Genomic DNA, 17359 nt, shown 5'->3' with positions numbered 1-17359 from the left:
GTCAGAACCGTCCAGAGTAGTGATGCTAGTTGGGCGGGCGGGTGCGGGCAGCAATCGATTGAAGAGCATGCATTTAGTTTTACTAGCATTTAAAAGCAGTTAGAGGCCACAGAAGGAGAGTTGTATGGCATTGAAGCTCGTTTGGAGGTTTGTTAACACATTGTCCAAAGAAGGGTCAGATGTATACATAATGGTGTCGTCTGCGTAGAGGTGGATCAGAGAATCACCAGCAGCAAGAGCGACATCATTGATATATACAGAGAAAAGAGTCGGCCCAGGAATTGAACCCTGTGGCACCCCCATAGAGACTGCCAGAGGTCCGGACAACAGGCCCTCCGATTTGACACGCTGAACTCTATCAGAGAAGTAGTAGTTGGTGAACCAGGCGAGAAAGTCATTTGAGAAACCAAGGCTGTTGAGTCTGCAGATGAGAATGCTGTGAGAATGCAGAATGCAGAGTCGAAAGCCTTGGCCAGGTCGATGAAGACGGCTGCACAGTACTGTCTTTTATCGATGGCGGTTGTGATATCGTTTAGGACCTTGAGCGTGGCTGAGGTGCACACATGACCAGCTTGGAAACCAGATTGCATAGCGGAGAAGGTACGGTGGGATTCGAAATGGTCGGTGATCTGATTGTTAACTTGGCTTTCAAAGATTTTGGAAAGACAGGGCAGGATGAATATAGGTTTATAACAGTTTTGGTCAAGAGTGTCTCCCCCTTTGAAGAGGGGGATGACCGCAACAGCTTTCCAATCTTTGGGGATCTCAGACGATACGAAAGAGAGGTTGAACAGGCTAGTAAAAGGGGTTGCAACATTTTCGGTGGATAATTTTAAAAAGAGAGCGTCCAGATTGTCTATCCCAGCTGATTTGTAGGTAGAAGGGTAGAAAACAGGAGGATGTCTGTGTAATCCTTCATGAGATATTCATGAGAAATGATTTCACATTCCATTCAGACAAGTGGGGGTTCCCTTAAAAGGTCTGGACTGAGGGCCTCCCGGGTGGCGCAGTGGTCTAGGGCACTGCATCGCAGTGCTAGCTGCGCCACCAGAGTCTCTGGGTTCGCGCCCAGGCTCTGTCGCAGCCGGCCGCGACCGGGAGGTCCGTGGGGCGACGCACAATTGGCATAGCGTCGTCCGGGTTAGGGAGGGTTTGGCCGGTAAGGATATCCTTGTCTCATCGCGCTCCAGTGACTCCTGTGGCGGGCCGGGCGCAGTGCGCGCTAACCAAGGGGGCCAGGTACACGGTGTTTCCTCCGACACATTGGTGCGGCTGGCTTCTGTGTTGGAGGCGCGCTGTGTTAAAGAAGCAGTGCGGCTTGGTTGAGTTGTGCTTCGGAAGACGCATGGCTTTCGACCTTCGTCTCTCCCGAGCCCGTATGGGAGTTGTAGCGATGAGACAAGATAGTAATTACTAGCGATTGGATACCATGAAAATTGGGGAGAAAATGGGATAAACATTTTTTTTAAAAAGAGAAAAAAAAGAAAAAAAAGGTCTGGACTGTGATTGTAACTAAGGCTAAATCAAATATCAAACACAATCAGCCTGTACACAACACTAATCCTTGAGTTTAGTTTAACTCAAGTTTGACTGTAGCTGTATTGATTTTGGCAGTTCTCTGGGAGTTGAAAAACAGCCTTAGCTAAGTTTAGGGATCACACTAAGTTTTGAATTTGACTTTTGACTTGGAGGGCCCTGAATTCACAGAAAGAAGCAGTTTTTGCAATTCTGCAAATACTGTTTATTTCGGTTTCACTTATTTAGAATTACTTTAAACGTCTACATAAGGTTAACAACAAACCAGAGCTTGAACATGTTAAATTTAACCTATTAGGGCAACAGTGACATTGAGAAAGTATTTTAGGTTGAGACTTGCTCAGGAGAGAAAATGTGAATGGAACCAGACGATGAAAGGAGATCCCACCCAGTAGGCCAGGAAATGTGACATCATACAACGCCAACAGATGTGACACTAGTGCGCTCACATTTGCCTACAGCAGGAAACGAGATACATTTGAGCTCAGCGCGCTATGGTCCGTTTGTGGCCTGAGAACTTTACCACAGTAGGCCCTTCTTTCTGGCGTAACCATGGTGACGGCCCATTTGAGAACCCCTCTCTGGTGTCTGGAATGCTTACCAGGTGACTCACAGAGACCCAGACCCCGCTGACTGGTACGGAGGAGATGACAACATAGTGGATGAAACACACACACACACACACACACACACACACACACACACACACACACACACACACACACACACACACACACACACACACACACACACACACACACACACACACACAGGGGGAATACCACCCCATCATGTTGATGAGAGCACCTCTGTGCTGGTATGGAAAGTCTGCATGGGTTTATAGCGCTAAAGAAAGGGGGGGGGCATTCCTGGTTCAGCATAGAGTACTTGGACACTAATCTAAAACTCCTGCCGTCCGCAATACAGACAGCGAGGAATAACATGACTATGGCCATTTATGTGAGCCTAGCTCAACCAATAGTGTTTGTGTTTCCTTTGAATGTGTTTGAAATGAAACTAAGAGGCCAGTCTGTGGTTTATCATTTTAACAGTTAGCAGTTGAGAGCAGCAGGATAGTCAAATGCCACTGACTGCGCTAGACTAGAGAATTGGCAGTGTTCAAATTCTAGTGGATTCTTCTCCAGTGTCTGTTTTCGCTCAACTTCATAAGATAGCAAGATCCTGCAGAACTTCTCAGATCCCTGTGTATCTTTCTCATGAAATGAGCGATCAACTCTATGAGAAAGTATGAGGAAAAGGGAGAAAGAAAGGCATTGGAATAGGAGATGTGGTCATGAAATGAACTACTACTTTCAAGGCTTAATGAAGCCTTCATACACATTTTATAAAACGACATGCTTCATAAATGATTCATAAGCTTCTAGCTTGGAATCTAAATGGGGAAACCTAGTTCAGTAGATTAATCCCTATCCTCAAACTTCACGCTGTTCTTTTTATACTATGTCTGCTGTATATGAACATTCGACTTACAAACGGCGCCCTCTCGCTGTTTATTTGTGCCCTGTTTATATTTACATCTCTATGGATGTTATTACAGATAACTGTCCACACTATTTAAATATTTCCCTGGACTGACCAGAGTCTTTCAACTAGCAGGGGAGTGGACTGGGAAAATGTGTCGTTTTGCCTCTTCGCCAAGCCTGACCTTGGGTCAGAAACAGGAACAAGTAGCTCCTGTCTTCCATTCATTCCTGGGATGAAGTCGTAATCTATGCAGGGTTTCCAACCAGGTCATGCCCTGACCCAACTTTGTCAATATGTCTTTATGTAACTAGACCCAACCAGACACAACTGTGCTACATGCTAATTCAGTTATTAATATTTCCGAAAATATTTACTCCTACAGTATCTTAGTATGCTCTATCCTGTCCCTAATTTCAACTTTTTAAAATTAAACTCACAGACAAGGTCTATGGGTGTTTTGGGGGTTCTCTGCTTATCGAAGGATTGTTTGTTGTTTGTGTGTGTGTGTGGTTTACACTCGTTAGCTTTCAAAAAGGAACACAAGACCACACAGATTGGGCAATTATATTAATCATTTACCACAAATTATAGGTTGTCCATAATAAAAACATCAGTACTGCAGCTGACTAAAAGTTGTCTTTCCATAATTTCAGCTAAATCGATGCCCCTTTGGTGGTAAAAGTAGACACTGAATTCTCTCCATCTCTTGATAATCGTTTCACAGACTCACAGACATTTTTTTGTTATTTAAGCTCAACTTAAACATCATGATATACTAGCCTATGACCATTTCTTCCATCTCACTTCACGCTGGAACTTTCAAGTGTCTCCTAGCATTTAGCCCTTATAAATCATCTCAGTTGTTAAGTTCTGCTCCAGGCAGATTCTCCCTGTATGTGTTAACCCCCTGCTTTCATCTATCCAAGCAGAGCATGCCAGACCGACACAGAGCTGTGATTTTACCTTTGACCACTGTCATCTAGCTACAGTATTTCCTGTAAGTGATTTCAACATTTCTTTAGTGCCGCCTCATGGTGACTTTCTTTGGTCAGTGTTAGCCATGTTTTAACAATGGAACTAGATCAGCTTGGTGGTGCTGTGTCGGTAATGAGAATCTCTCTGCATATGTTTACGCTAGTCTTGTATATATTAGCAGGAGTCGTTGTGTGATATTTGGTCCCTGCTTTGTATAGATCTGTTTGTCCTCGGTTCCTTCCTCCAAGAAGCCAAAGAATGAAGCCAAAAAATTTACTAAATGAAGCCATCTAATGGACGACATAGATTGGTCTCTTCTCTCTTCAGACCAAAACATTAGGAGGTGGGCAGGAAGCCTTGTTTATCATTAGCTAACTAACACCATGATTCAACAAGGTTGGTGGCTCACGTAATGCTGCATGTGCAGCTGGGATAGTGGCATGCCACACGTGGAACCAATCGCCAAGAGGCCTGGGGAGTTGGCTCTCAGATGGTCAGCTAGGAGGAGCATGATGTGGTGCCTCGATGTGGAGGGATATTCCATGGGGCCGGGTTACAAACTGTATCGTATGATTTATAGTTTTGTTTTGGAATTAGGATGTATGTAATGAGGATGCTGCACATGCGTTATCTCCTGATTTTTCTTTGCGTTTTTTTAAATGATCCTTCCTACAGTATCTATAACGTCTTTAATTACGCTTCATGATCGTGAACGTTGAAATTTCAGCATTTATCTTGGCAGAGACACACCAGCACCGTGCAATATGAACTATTTTGAGGACTCTCTGGTGTGTCAAGCCTTTAGGGCTAGTTTCCTGGACCCAGATTAAGCCTGGTGCTGGACTAAAAAACAAGATCAATGGAGAATCTCAATTGAAAGTGCCTTTTAGTCCAGCACTAGCCTTAATCTGTGAAATCAGCTCTAGAGTGTAAAGTCATTGCAGGTTTTGATGCGTTCTTCTTGCCCTGAGTTATTGCAGGTCTTGACCGAGAGGTCTTCCCCCAAGTACTTATGAGTTATGACAAGACATGATGTGAAGTCCTTCCATTAGAAGAGCAAAGCAGCAGCTGCTAACACTTGCGAGACACCGATAACGATTGTGCCTGTTGCTCCCTGCCAAACATATTTTCAACATACCGCCTAGCGACCAGTTATAATAACCCAACATGATGGAAGTGGGCCTTTGAGGTCCATATACAGCTACAGGGGGAGCAAAGGTTACATTCCACAAGGCAAACTAAGGTGTCTGTTTCCAAAAATCTGATTCTTCACATTCACCCTGCAGTACAACAAAGGGAAACTTGAGCTTCAGATAACTCAAGTTCTGTGGTTTAAGAGTTGAAGGGTTTGAGGGCGGCAGGTAGCCTAGTCTAAGAGCATTGGGCCAGTAACCGAAAGGTTGCTGGTTGTGAATCCCCGAGCTACCTAGGTGAAAAATCTCTCGATGTGCCCTTGAGCAAGGCACTTAACCCTAATTGCTCCCCTAAGTTGCTCTGGATAAGAGCGTCTGCTAAATGGCTAAAATGTCAATAAAAAAATGAGCGAGGGGAGGAAGGGTTGATGCATATTAGGCTGGCCAACAAGGAACATGTATTAGGCGGTGATGGGGCCGTCGGACCAGAATGTTTTGCTAGCACAGACTGGAATATATTCCGAGATTCCTCCGATGGCATTGAGGAGTACACCACATCAGTCATTGGCTTCATCAATAAGTGCATCGATGACGTCGTCCCCACAGTGACCGTACGTAGATACCCCAACCTAAAGCCATGGGTTACTGGCAGCATCCGCACTGAGCTAAAGGCTAGAGCTGCCACTTTCTTTTTATTTATTTTTTATTTTAATTTTTTAAAACTCTGTATATTAAGTTTTACACACAAGACAACACAAAGCAATATAAATAATATACTCAACTAGAAAAAAAATACAAATAATACATTAAAAAAAAGTGCTTTAAAGATACCATACTTTAGACAAGTTAAACACACCAGGCAGAAGGCTACAAAGGTTAAAGGGCAATCTATAGTACAGGGACAGAGCAAACATCTCACCATTGTTCCTGTAAACAGTCAAGGGATAGGGGTGGAGAAATGCAACCACTCACAGACTGTCATGGCCATAGACAGACCCTCCACTGGACCATAGATAAAAAGTTTACAATGCTTTAAAATAAAAAAATGAAATAATAATTTTATGTAGGCGTGAACAAGATTTTAAAATAAAAAACAAGCTCACATTTTAGTCTAACCGGGCAAGATGAACAAGGCATCTGTAGGTCACAATCAATAAGCATAGCAACCTTAATCCCCCCCCCCCCCCCTCCCAGAAATAACACAAAGAAATGCTCATCCAACACCTAGGAAGCTTGTTCAGCTCAAAGATGCTCTCTATAGCTGTATTCGCAGGCCTATGGGGAAATTCAGGTGTGTTAGCTCTGACAAAGTTCCTAGTCTGGAGATAGCGGAAAAAGTGGGATTGGGGGAGGTTGAACTTTTCCTGTAGCTGAGCAAAAGAGGCAAATGTATCATCAAAGAATAATTGGGCTAGTGAGGAGAGGCCTAGTGAGTGGCAGATGGCAAAAGCCCCATCATTCAAAGATGGAGGAAATAGAATGCTCTGATTAATTGGGCCTGATAGAGAAAAGCCTCGGAGGCTAAAGGTTAACCGGAACTGATTCCAAATTTTAAGAGACTGCTTTACAATTGGGTTGACACACCTTTTGCCAAGGGACACTGGGAGAGACGAGCACAAGACAGAAGAAAGTGCAGCAGGTTTACACGATTCAGACTCCATCTGGACCCAGAGTGGTCTACGGCCAGTAGGATCAATCTGCAGCCAGTACAGAAGGGCTCTGAAATTTGCAGCCCAATAGTATGTCTGAAAATTTGGTAGAGCTAAACCCCCCAATGACTTAGGCTTCTGTAAATGTTTTCTACCAATCTGTGGTACCTTGCCATCCCAAATAAAATGCATGAATGTTTGATCCAGTGAATTTAAAAAAAGATTTTGGAATTAAAATCGGTAAACATTGAAATAAATATAAAAATTTGGGCAACACATTCATTTTAATGACATTAATCCTTCCGATAAGAGAAAGAGGTAGCGAATTCCAAAAAGTAAAAGATTGTTTCAAACTGTCTGCTAGAGCAACAAAGTTTTCCTGAAACAAATTTGAATATTTCCTTGTCACTTTAACTCCCAAGTAGGTGAATTGATCCTGGACAATCCTAAACTGAAAAGTTTTAAAAGAGCACTTTAAAGCAGCCCTATTTACAGGATAAAGCTGACTCTTGCCTAGATTCAGCTTGTACCCTGAGATTGATCCAAACTTTTTAAGAACAGATAAGGCACGTGGCAATGAGGTACAGTGGGGCAAAAAAGAATTTAGTCAGCCACCAATTGTGCAAGTTCTCCCACTTAAAAAGATGAGAGAGGCCTGTAATTTTCATCATAGGTACACTTCAACTATGACAGACAAAATGAGGAAATAAAATCCAGAAAATCACATTGTAGGATTTTTAAGGAATTTATTTGCAAATTATGGTGGAAAATAAGTATTTGGTCAATAACAAAAGTTTATCTCAATACTTTGTTATATACCCTTTGTTGGCAAGTCTTCACAAGGTTTTCACACACGGTTGCTGGTATTTTGGCCCATTCCTCCATGCAGATCTCCTCTAGAGCAGTGATGTTTTGGGGCTGTTGCTGGGCAACACGGACTTTCAACTCCCTCCAAAGATTTTCTATGGGGTTGAGATCTGGAGACTGGCTAGGCCACTCCAGGACCTTGAAATGCTTCTTACGAAGCCACTCCTTCGTTGCCCGGGCGGTGTGTTTGGGATCATTGTCATGCTGAAAGACCCAGCCACGTTTCATCTTCAATGCCCTTGCTGATGGAAGGAGGTTTTCACTCAAAATCTCACGATACATGGCCCCAAAGCATGATGTTTCCACCCCCATGCTTCACAGTAGGTATGGTGTTCTTTGGATGCAACTAAGCATTCTTTGTCCTCCAAACACGACGAGGTGAGATTTTACCAAAAAGTTATATTTTGGTTTCATCTGACCATATGACATTCTCTCTTCTGGATCATCCAAATGCTCTCTAGCAAACTTCAGATGGGCCTGGACATATACTGGCTTAAGCAGGGGGACACGTCTGGCACTGCAGGATTTGAGTCCCTGGCGGCGTAGTGTGTTACTGATGGTAGGCTGTGTTACTTTGGTCCCAGCTCTCTGCAGGTCATTCACTAGGTCACACGGTGTGGTTCTGGGATTTTTGCTCACCGTTCTTGTGATCATTTTGACCCCACGGGGGGAGATCTTGCGTGGAGCCCCAGATCGAGGGAGATTATCAGTGGTCTTGTATGTCTTCCATTTCCTAATAATTGCTCCCACAGTTGATTTCTTCAAACCAAGCTGCTTACCTATTGCAGATTCAGTCTTCCCAGCCTGGTGCAGGTCTACAATTTTGTTTCTGGTGTCCTTTGACAGCTCTTTGGTCTTGGCCATAGTGGAGTTTGGAGTGTGACTGTTTGAGGTTGTGGACAGGTGTCTTTTATACTGATAACAAGTTCAAACAGGTGCCATTAATACAGGTAACGAGTGGAGGACAGAGGAGCCTCTTAAAGAAGAAGTTACAGGTCTGTGAGAGCCAGAAATCTTGCTTGTTTGTAGGTGACCAAATACTTATTTTCCACCATAATATGCAAATAAATTCATAAAAAATCCTACAATGTGATTTTCTGGATTTTTTTTCTCATTTTGTCTGTCATAGTTGAAGTGTACCTATGATGAAAATTACAGGCCTCTCTCATCTTTATAAGTGGGAGAACTTGCACAATTTGTGGCTGACTAAATCTTTTTTTTGCCCCACTGTATCAGGGTTAGAGATAAACAAAAGGAGGTCGTCAGCATATAGTGAGACTTTCTGCTCTAAGCCATTCCTGATTATTCCTTGAATGGCATCATTAGAGCGTAGTGCAATGGCGAGAGGCTCGATTGCCAAAGCAAACAACAAGTGGGAGAGTGGACAACTCTGTCTGGATCCGCGGTTCAAGGGAAAATAGTCAAGTTGTTGGAAAAGAGGAGAAGTTGTTAGTCCGTACCGAAGCCATGGGAGAAATATAAAGAATCTTCATCCACGCAATGAATTTGTGGCCAAAGCCAATCTATAAAGGGCAGCTGTTAGGTAATCCCACTCAACGCGGTCAAAAGCTTATTCCGCATCAAGTGAGACCACCACCTCCTGGTCCCCCGACACTGGGGAGTACAGTATATTCATAAGGCGCCTAATATTGAAAAACAAATGCCTATTTCTTACAAAGCCAGTCTGGTCAGAGTGTAATACTTGGTGCAGCGAGCCTTCCATACGGATGGCTAAAAGCTTGGCTAGGATTTTGTAATCACAGTTTGAAAGCGAGATTGGGCGATAGGATCCACATTCCAGGGGGTCTTTGTTTTTCTTTAATAATAATGAAATTGAAGCCTAATAAAGACTAGGTGGTAGCTTTGAGGTATTAAGGAACTCTGCAAATAATCGAGACAAGAATGGGCAAAGCAGACCAGAAAACGTCCTGTAAAATTCGGTTGGAAAACCGTCCGGACCCGGTGATTTACCACTTTTCATTGCGGACACTGCTGTTGCAATCTCGTCAGGTGTAAATTCTTCTTCTAGACAGTCATGGGAGTCTGTATCAATTGAAGGCATATTCAAGCCATTAAAGAAGGAATCAATCAACAAAGGGTCTTGAGGGGATTCAGAGGTGTATAGCGCAGAGTAAAATTGTTTGAATTGATCATTGATCTCTTTATGTATAACTGTGGTGGCACCAGACAGGGTCCTTATTTGTGGGATTAAACGTGAGGCCTCAGATTTACGGATCTGATGTGTACACTCTGTACCGAGCTCGCAAGAGTAACTGTTCAGCTTGCCTGGTAGAAAGCTCATCAAATTCAGATTGGAGTAGTTGGCGCTCTTTATGCAGATCAGAGGAAGGATCCGTAGCATATTTCTCATCCAATGTGGCTATGGATTCGCTTAGGTCCCGAAGTCACTGAGAGCAAACTTTGTTTTGGTTGGCTGTATAAGAAATAATTTGGCCACGTAGGTATGCTTTGAGGGACTCCCATATGGTAGGGCAGGACATACCTGGTGTTGAATTAGTTTCTAGGAATAAGGTGATTTCAGAAGAAATGAAATTGACAAACTCCTTATCTGAGAGTAAAATGGGGTTAAGACGCCATTGATAACACATAGGAGGTCGCTGGGGAAACTAGTTCAAGCACTAATGGTGAATGGTCAGAAATAACAATACTCTCGTAAGTACACCGCTGAAGGTTAGGCAGAAGTTTTTTGTCCAAAAAGAAGTAATCAATCCAGGAGTATGTTTGATGAACATGAGAATAAAAGGAATACTGTCTATCTGTAGGATGTAGGAAACGCCAGGCCTCAAACATAGCATATTTCTGAAGAAAAGATTGAATAAGTAGGGCACATTTAGATGGGCCTGTAGTTCTTTGTGAGGACTTGTCAAGAACTGGGGACATTTTACAGTTGAAATCCCCCCCTAAAATCAACAAATGAGAATCTAAATTGGGTATAGCAGATAAAAAGGAAGAAATGAAACTTGGGTCATCCTAATTGGAAGCATAAACACTAGCCAAAACAAGAGGGGTAGAAAACAGTTTACCGGTTACTATGACGTATCGTCCCTTAGGATCAGCAATAACCTCAGAAGCTACAAAGGGAGTAGATTTATCAACCAAAATGGCAGCACCTATTGATTTACTATGAAAGTTAGAGTGGAACACTTGACCAACCCAGTCCCTACGCATCCTAAAATGCTCACCAGTCCTCAAGTGAGTCTCTTGTAGAAATGCAAAATTTGCATTCAAACCCTTTAAGTGTCTCAACACCCTCTAACGCTTCACAGGGTTGTTAACCCCTTTGATGTTCCACGAAATGTACTTGATCGCATTATTTCGGCCACCCTGGGCATTCCCGTTATACAACCCTGTCATAAGAGCATAGAGTGGAAAAGCAATGAGCGCCCAACAACCCCAGAATAACTTGTCTCAGAGTAATAATGTACGGTGCAAGATGTTTGGACCTCCCCCCCACCCTTTCCCCCCATCCCAGACAGTACCTCCCCAAACGAGGTACAAGCCTAAATAGAACATGTTCGCACTCTCACAGACATACTGTGCGAAGAGGTCTTAAACCTTGTCACGTAGAGTAGGCCAGAAGGCTAAACTGGAAAACCTAACCTCTATCAAAATAAAAAGATGGCGGAGCAGCAAAAGTTCTTCTGTGCAAAGGTGTTTATTTACAAAGTGATTCCGGAACAAAAACAACAGTACTGCCATCAAACGTCTACCTTATGGGATAGCTTAAAAACAATCCTGCCCCATCCACAGCTCGATCCAAAATGCCTCCCCATGAACTGAAAGAGAGGCTCCTTTTGTAAGGCTAGCCCCTCCCCTCAGAACAATTACTACCCTAATTAATTAAGCAATTACCTAGTCAAACTTACATTAACCATTAACTAAACATACTAAAGGATATACATTGCAACACGTTTTTAAACAATATCGCAACATTACATCACTACTGACAGTATCTTTCAATATGCCCATTTACATTAATGAGCCATTTGGGACAGGCACTATAAAGTCAGCCCAATTCCCTTAGCTCGGGTCCTTTTCCAGCATACCCGGAAGCTACAGAGATGGAGAGAGAGAGGAACAGAACAAACAAACAAAGCGCTCATCCACAAGATTGATAAGTATAATAAATATTGCATATCTTAAATATGAACACTGGCAAGTGTGAAATGTATGTACTAAGACAGAAGTTAATTTGTGTGTCGACCCACATTGTTAACTTATCTTATAACGGAGCAGGGAGGAGTGATGAATGTGTGCGTGCGTTAAAGAACCAAATGCTGCCCGCGGCCAGTGACGGACTTCTACGTCACAAACCTAAACCCACAGTCCCGCTCTTTAAAGTCGCGTTTTGTGTTAGTGGAACAAACAGCAAAAAGAGAGAAAAATAAAAAATAAAAGTGAATCCCTTGTGCAAACGAAATTACAAAAGCATCACTTGTAGATGTATATAATTATATTCCCAGTCTTATAACAGGTATTGAGAGAGAAAATAAATCAAATGTATAAAGGTTCTCAGCCAAAAACCTAATTTGAAGTAAGGAAATCGTAGTAAGACAATCAAAAAAAAAGAAATTATAATAATAATAATTGTCTAGTTTGATGCTGAGACAACTTACAACCAAGACCAAAAAACTACTTGTGCGCAACGCTGAACGTTTGCTGGGCATAAATGACGCTCAAAACTTAAAAAATGTATGTGAAGACCCCCAAAAACGTGTAGCCTCGGGAAACATTTACTGTTTACTGGGTCGGTGCAAACGTATGCAGTAAACAAATAACCAAAATTATTTAGAGTCACTGAGACATTATGTAACCAAACTGAATAGGTAAACGAGACAGCCTAGAAACACAGGAGTTAAGTAAAACCTTAATACAATGAAATTAAAATGACTGAATGCTTGTAAGGCAAGCACACTAGATGATCAAAACATTAGATCACATCAAATAAGCCTGAATGGGTTCGCCAACTCCCCAACTATACAAGACTAGTATATTATAACGAAACATAATTGTACCACAGGTGGGATACTTACTATCCACAGTTCTCAAGCAACAGTTGCTGAACTATGAGCAGGTTCAAGACTTATTGATGTGATGTTGAATGTGAGCCATAGCCTCATCCGGAGACTCAAATGTGTAGTCTTTACCATCATGAGATAGCCATAAACGGGCCTGGAATCGCAGTCCATACTTCACACCTGGATGGTCCCAAAGTAGTTGTTTGGCCTGTCCGAAAGCTGCGCACTGTCTGGAAACAGTGGGGGAGTAGTCCTGGTAGATGGAGAAGCTCTGTCGTTGAAAGCTCAGAGTGGTATTGAGGGCTCGTCGGAGAATCTCCATCTTCTCATGGAAAAAGTGCACTCGAAGAATTATGTCATGGGGCCTCTCACCATCCCGGGGCTTTGGACGCAGCGACCGGTGGGCACGATCAATCAGGGGCTTTTCATCTAAGGCAAGAACATCCTTCAGCAGCCCAGAAACGAAATCCATGGCGCGAGGTATTTCCGCTGACTCTGGGACCGATACAAGTCTCAGGTTATTGCAGCGAGAGAATCCCTCTAAACTCACACAGCTCTCCTTCACCTTTTTGAAATCCGCAGGCAGGCGTTTCACGTCAGCCTCCAGGGATGTAGTTAAATCGGAGACATTGGTAGCGGAGGTCTCCAGTGCTGAAATCGTTGTAGTGTGCGGCGCTGTTGTTGTTTTGAGTGATGTGATTGCTGGCACCGTCGCAGGATGGTTAGATCTGCTTTTAAAGTATCAGAAACCTCCTATATTCGGGCCTCAATCGTAGCAACCACCTCCGTTTTCATTTCAACTATCTCAGAGCGTAGTAGTTTAATGGCCTCGAATGTTAATTTCAGCACCGCCAGGCCCCCGGGTAAAGTGTGAGTCCCCGGGCCCTCAGACTCAGGAGAGGGTGGTGATGAGAGTGGGTCTTGTAGGCCGGGTTTTCTCAAAGTCATGCTTTTGGCCTTATGTTTCGTCGACATGCTGGTTTTTACGGAAAGGGATCACCAAACTAATATTTGAAAAAAATACGGTTCTGCTGCAAAATTCACATAAACTTTAAGAATACCGCGGGAGCAAACGGAAAACACGTCAGTCGCACATGGCGTGTCTCCAATCGCCCCAGAGCTGCCACTTTCAAGGAGCGGGACTCTAACCCGGAAGTTTATAAGAAATCCCACTACGCCCTTCGTAGTACGATTCGATCTTAATCCCGCTATGCCCTCCGACGAACCATCAAACAAGCAACGTGTCAATACAGGACTAAGATCGAATCGTACTACACTGGCTCTGACGCTCGTCGGATGTGGTTGGGCTTGCAAACCATTACAGACTACAAAGGGAAGCCCCGAGCTAAACTACTTCTGTGCTCGTTTCGAGGCAAATGACACTGAAACATGCATGAGAGCACTAGCTGTTCCGGAAGACTGTGTGATAACGCTCTCTGCAGCCAATGTGAGTAAGACCTTTAAACAGGTCAACATTCACAAGGTCGCAGGGCCAGACGGATTACCAGGACGTGTACTGCGAGCATGCGTTGACTAACTGGCAAGTGACTTCACAGACATTTTCAACCTCTCACTGTCTGAGTCTGAAATACCAACATGTTTTAAGCAGACCATCATAGTCCCTGTGCCCAAGAACACTAAGGTAACCTGCCTAAATGACTACCGACCCATAGTACTCACATCTGTATCCATGAAGTGCTTTAAAAGGCTGGTCATGACTCACATCAACACCATTATCTCAGAAACCATAGACCCACTCCAATTTGCATACCGCCCACAGGTGATGCAATCTCTATTGCACTCCACACTGCCCTTTCCCACCTGGACAAAAGGAAAACCTATGTGAGAATTCTATTCATTGACTACAGCTCAGCGTTCAACACCATAGTGCCCTCAAAGCTCATCAATAAGCTTATGGACCCTGGGACTAAACACCTCCCTCTGCAACTGGATCTTGGACCTCCTGACGGTCCGCTCCCTGGTGGTAAGGGTAGGTAACAACACATCCGCCATGCTGATCCTCTACACGCGGGCCCCTCAGGGGTGCGTGCTCAGTCCCCTCCTGTACTCCCTGTTCACTCATGACTGCACGGCCAGGCACGACTCCAACACCATCACTAAGTTTCCAGATGACACAACAGTGGTAGGCCTGATCACCGACAACGACAAGACAGCCTATAGGGAGGAGGTCAGAGACCTGGCCGTGTGGTGCCAGGAAAACAACCTCTCCCTCAGTGTGATCAAGACAAAAGAGATGATTGTGGACTACAGGAAAAGGAGGACCATGCACGCCCCCATTCTCATCGACGGGGCTGTAGTGGAGCTGGTTGAGAGCTTCAAGTTCCTTGGTGTCCACATCACCAACAAATTAACATGGTCCAAGCACACCAAGACAGTCGTGAAGAGGGCACGACAACACCTATTCCCCCTCAGGAGACTGAAAAGATTTGGAATGGGTCTTCAGATCGTCAAAAGGTTTTACAGCTGCACCATCGAGAGCATCCTGAGAAGTTGCATCACTGCCTGGTATGGCATCTGCTCGGCCTCCGATCGCAAGGCACTACAGAGGGCAGTGCGTACGGCCCAGTACATCACTGGGGCAAAGCTTCCTGCCATCCAGGACCTCTATACTAGGCGGTGTCAGAGGAAGGCCCTAGCAATTGTCAGACTCCAGCCACCCTAGTCATAGACTGTTCTCTCTGCTACCGCACGGCAAGCGGTACCGGAGCGCCACGTCTAGGTCCAAGAGGTTCCTAAAGAGCTTCTACCCCCAACCCATAAGACTCCTGAACATCTAATCAAATGGCTACCCAGACTATTTGCATTGCCCCCCCTCTTTTACACCGCTGCTACTCTGTTGTCATCATCTATGCATAGTCACTTTAATAACTCTACCTACATGTACATATTACCTCAATTACCTCGACTAACCAGTGCCCCCGCACATTGACTGAAATGTCCTTGTTTTCCATGAAAACATACATGAAATTAGTTGCAAAATGAAATATAGTCAAGACGTTGACAAGGTTATAAATAATGATTTTTAATTGAAATAGTAATTGTGTCTTTCAAACTTTGCTTTTGTCAAAGAATCCTCCATTTGCAGAAATTACAGCCTTGCAGACCGTATTCTAGTTGTCAATTTGTTGAGGTAATCTGAAAAGATTTCACCCCATGCTTCCTGAAGCACCTCCCACAAGTTGGATTTGCTTGATGGGCACTTCTTACGTACCATACAGTCAAGCTGCTCCCACAACAGTTCAATAGGGTTGAGATCCGGTGACTGTGCTGGCCACTCCATTATAGACAGGATACCAGCTGACTGCTTCTTCCCTAAATAGTTATTGCATAGTATGGAGCTGTGCTTTGGGTCTTTGTCCTGTTGTCGGAGGAAATTGGCTCCAATTAAGTGCCGTCCACAGGGTATGGCATGGGTGTTGCAAAATGAGGTGATAGCCTTCCTTATTCAAGATAACTTTTACCCTGTACAAATCTCCCACTTTAACACCACCAAAGCACCCCCAGACCATCACATTGCCATGCTTGTCAGATGGCGTCGAGCACTCCTCCAGCATCTTTTAATTTTTTCTGCGTCTAATGAATGTTCTTCTTTGTGATCCGAACACCTCAAACTTTGATTTCTCAGTCCATAACACTTTTTTCCAATCTTCCTCTGTCCAGTGTCTGTGTTCTTTTGCCCATCTTAATCCTTTCTTTTTATTGGCCAGTCTGAGACATGTCTTTTCTTTGCAACTCTGCCTAGAAGGCCAGCGTCCTGGAGTCACCTCTTCACTGTTGACGTTGAGACTGGTGTTTTGTGGGTACTATTTAATCATGCTGCCAGTTGAGGACTTGTGAGGTGTCTGTTTCTCAAACTAGACACTCTAATGTACTTGTCCTCTTGCTCAGTTGTGCACCGGGGCCTCCCACTCCTCTTTCTCTTCTGGTTAGAGCTAGTTTGCACTGTTCTGTGAAGGGAGTACTACACAGCGTTGTACGAGATCAATTTCTCGCACGGAATAGCCGCAATTTCTCAGAACAAGAATAGACTGACGACTTTCAGAAGAAAGTCCTTCGTTTCTGGCCATTTTGAGCCTGTAATCGAACCCACGAATGCTGATGCTCCAGATACTTAACTCGTCTAAAGAAGGACAGTTGTATTGCTTCTTTAATCAGAACAACAGTTTTCAGCTGTGCTAACATAATTGCAAAAGGGTTTTCTAATGATCAATTAGCTTTTTAAAATGATAAACTTGGATTAGCTAACACAACATGCCATTGGAACACAGGTTGCTGATAATGGGCCTCTGTACACCTATGTAGATATTCCATAAAAAATAAGCCATTTCCAGCTACAATTGTCATTTACAACATTAGCAATGTCCACACTGTATTACTGATCAATTTAATGTTATTTTAATGGACAAAAAAGGCTTTTCTTTCAAAAACAAGGACATTTCTAAGTGACCCCAAACTTTTGAATGTTAATGTATATATTTTTTATATTTTTTATTTTATTTTTTAAACTGCATTGTTGGTTAGGGGCTCGTAAGTAAGGTCTACACCTGTTGTATTCGGCACATGTGACTAATACAATTTGATTTGATTTGAATGTCCTTCTTTATTGCCTTCCCTAACGTCTCACATGTACGACAGCTGTCCCAAATCCCTCAAG

The 17359-nt window shown here is 43.6% G+C and overlaps 1 protein-coding gene across 2 annotated transcripts in view; it reads left to right on the top strand.

Annotated features, from left to right (window-relative positions):
• The window catches only part of LOC129815328 (lysyl oxidase homolog 2A-like), a 71350-nt gene that overhangs the window by 12954 nt on the left and 41037 nt on the right, over positions 1 to 17359 (top strand). Inside the window, exon 1 of one of the 2 annotated variants that reach the window (XM_055869035.1) lies at positions 11685 to 11784. The exons of the other annotated variant lie outside the window; for it this stretch is intronic. The gene's annotated coding sequence lies outside the window, so the exon portion shown is untranslated. Of the gene's footprint in view, positions 1 to 11684; positions 11785 to 17359 lie in introns of those variants that run through there. 2 annotated transcript variants of the gene reach the window in all.

The sequence above is a fragment of the Salvelinus fontinalis genome, chromosome 18, assembly GCF_029448725.1.
Source record: "Salvelinus fontinalis isolate EN_2023a chromosome 18, ASM2944872v1, whole genome shotgun sequence".
Classification (NCBI taxonomy): domain Eukaryota; kingdom Metazoa; phylum Chordata; class Actinopteri; order Salmoniformes; family Salmonidae; genus Salvelinus; species Salvelinus fontinalis.
This window is presented reverse-complemented; position numbering and strand designations above follow the sequence as displayed.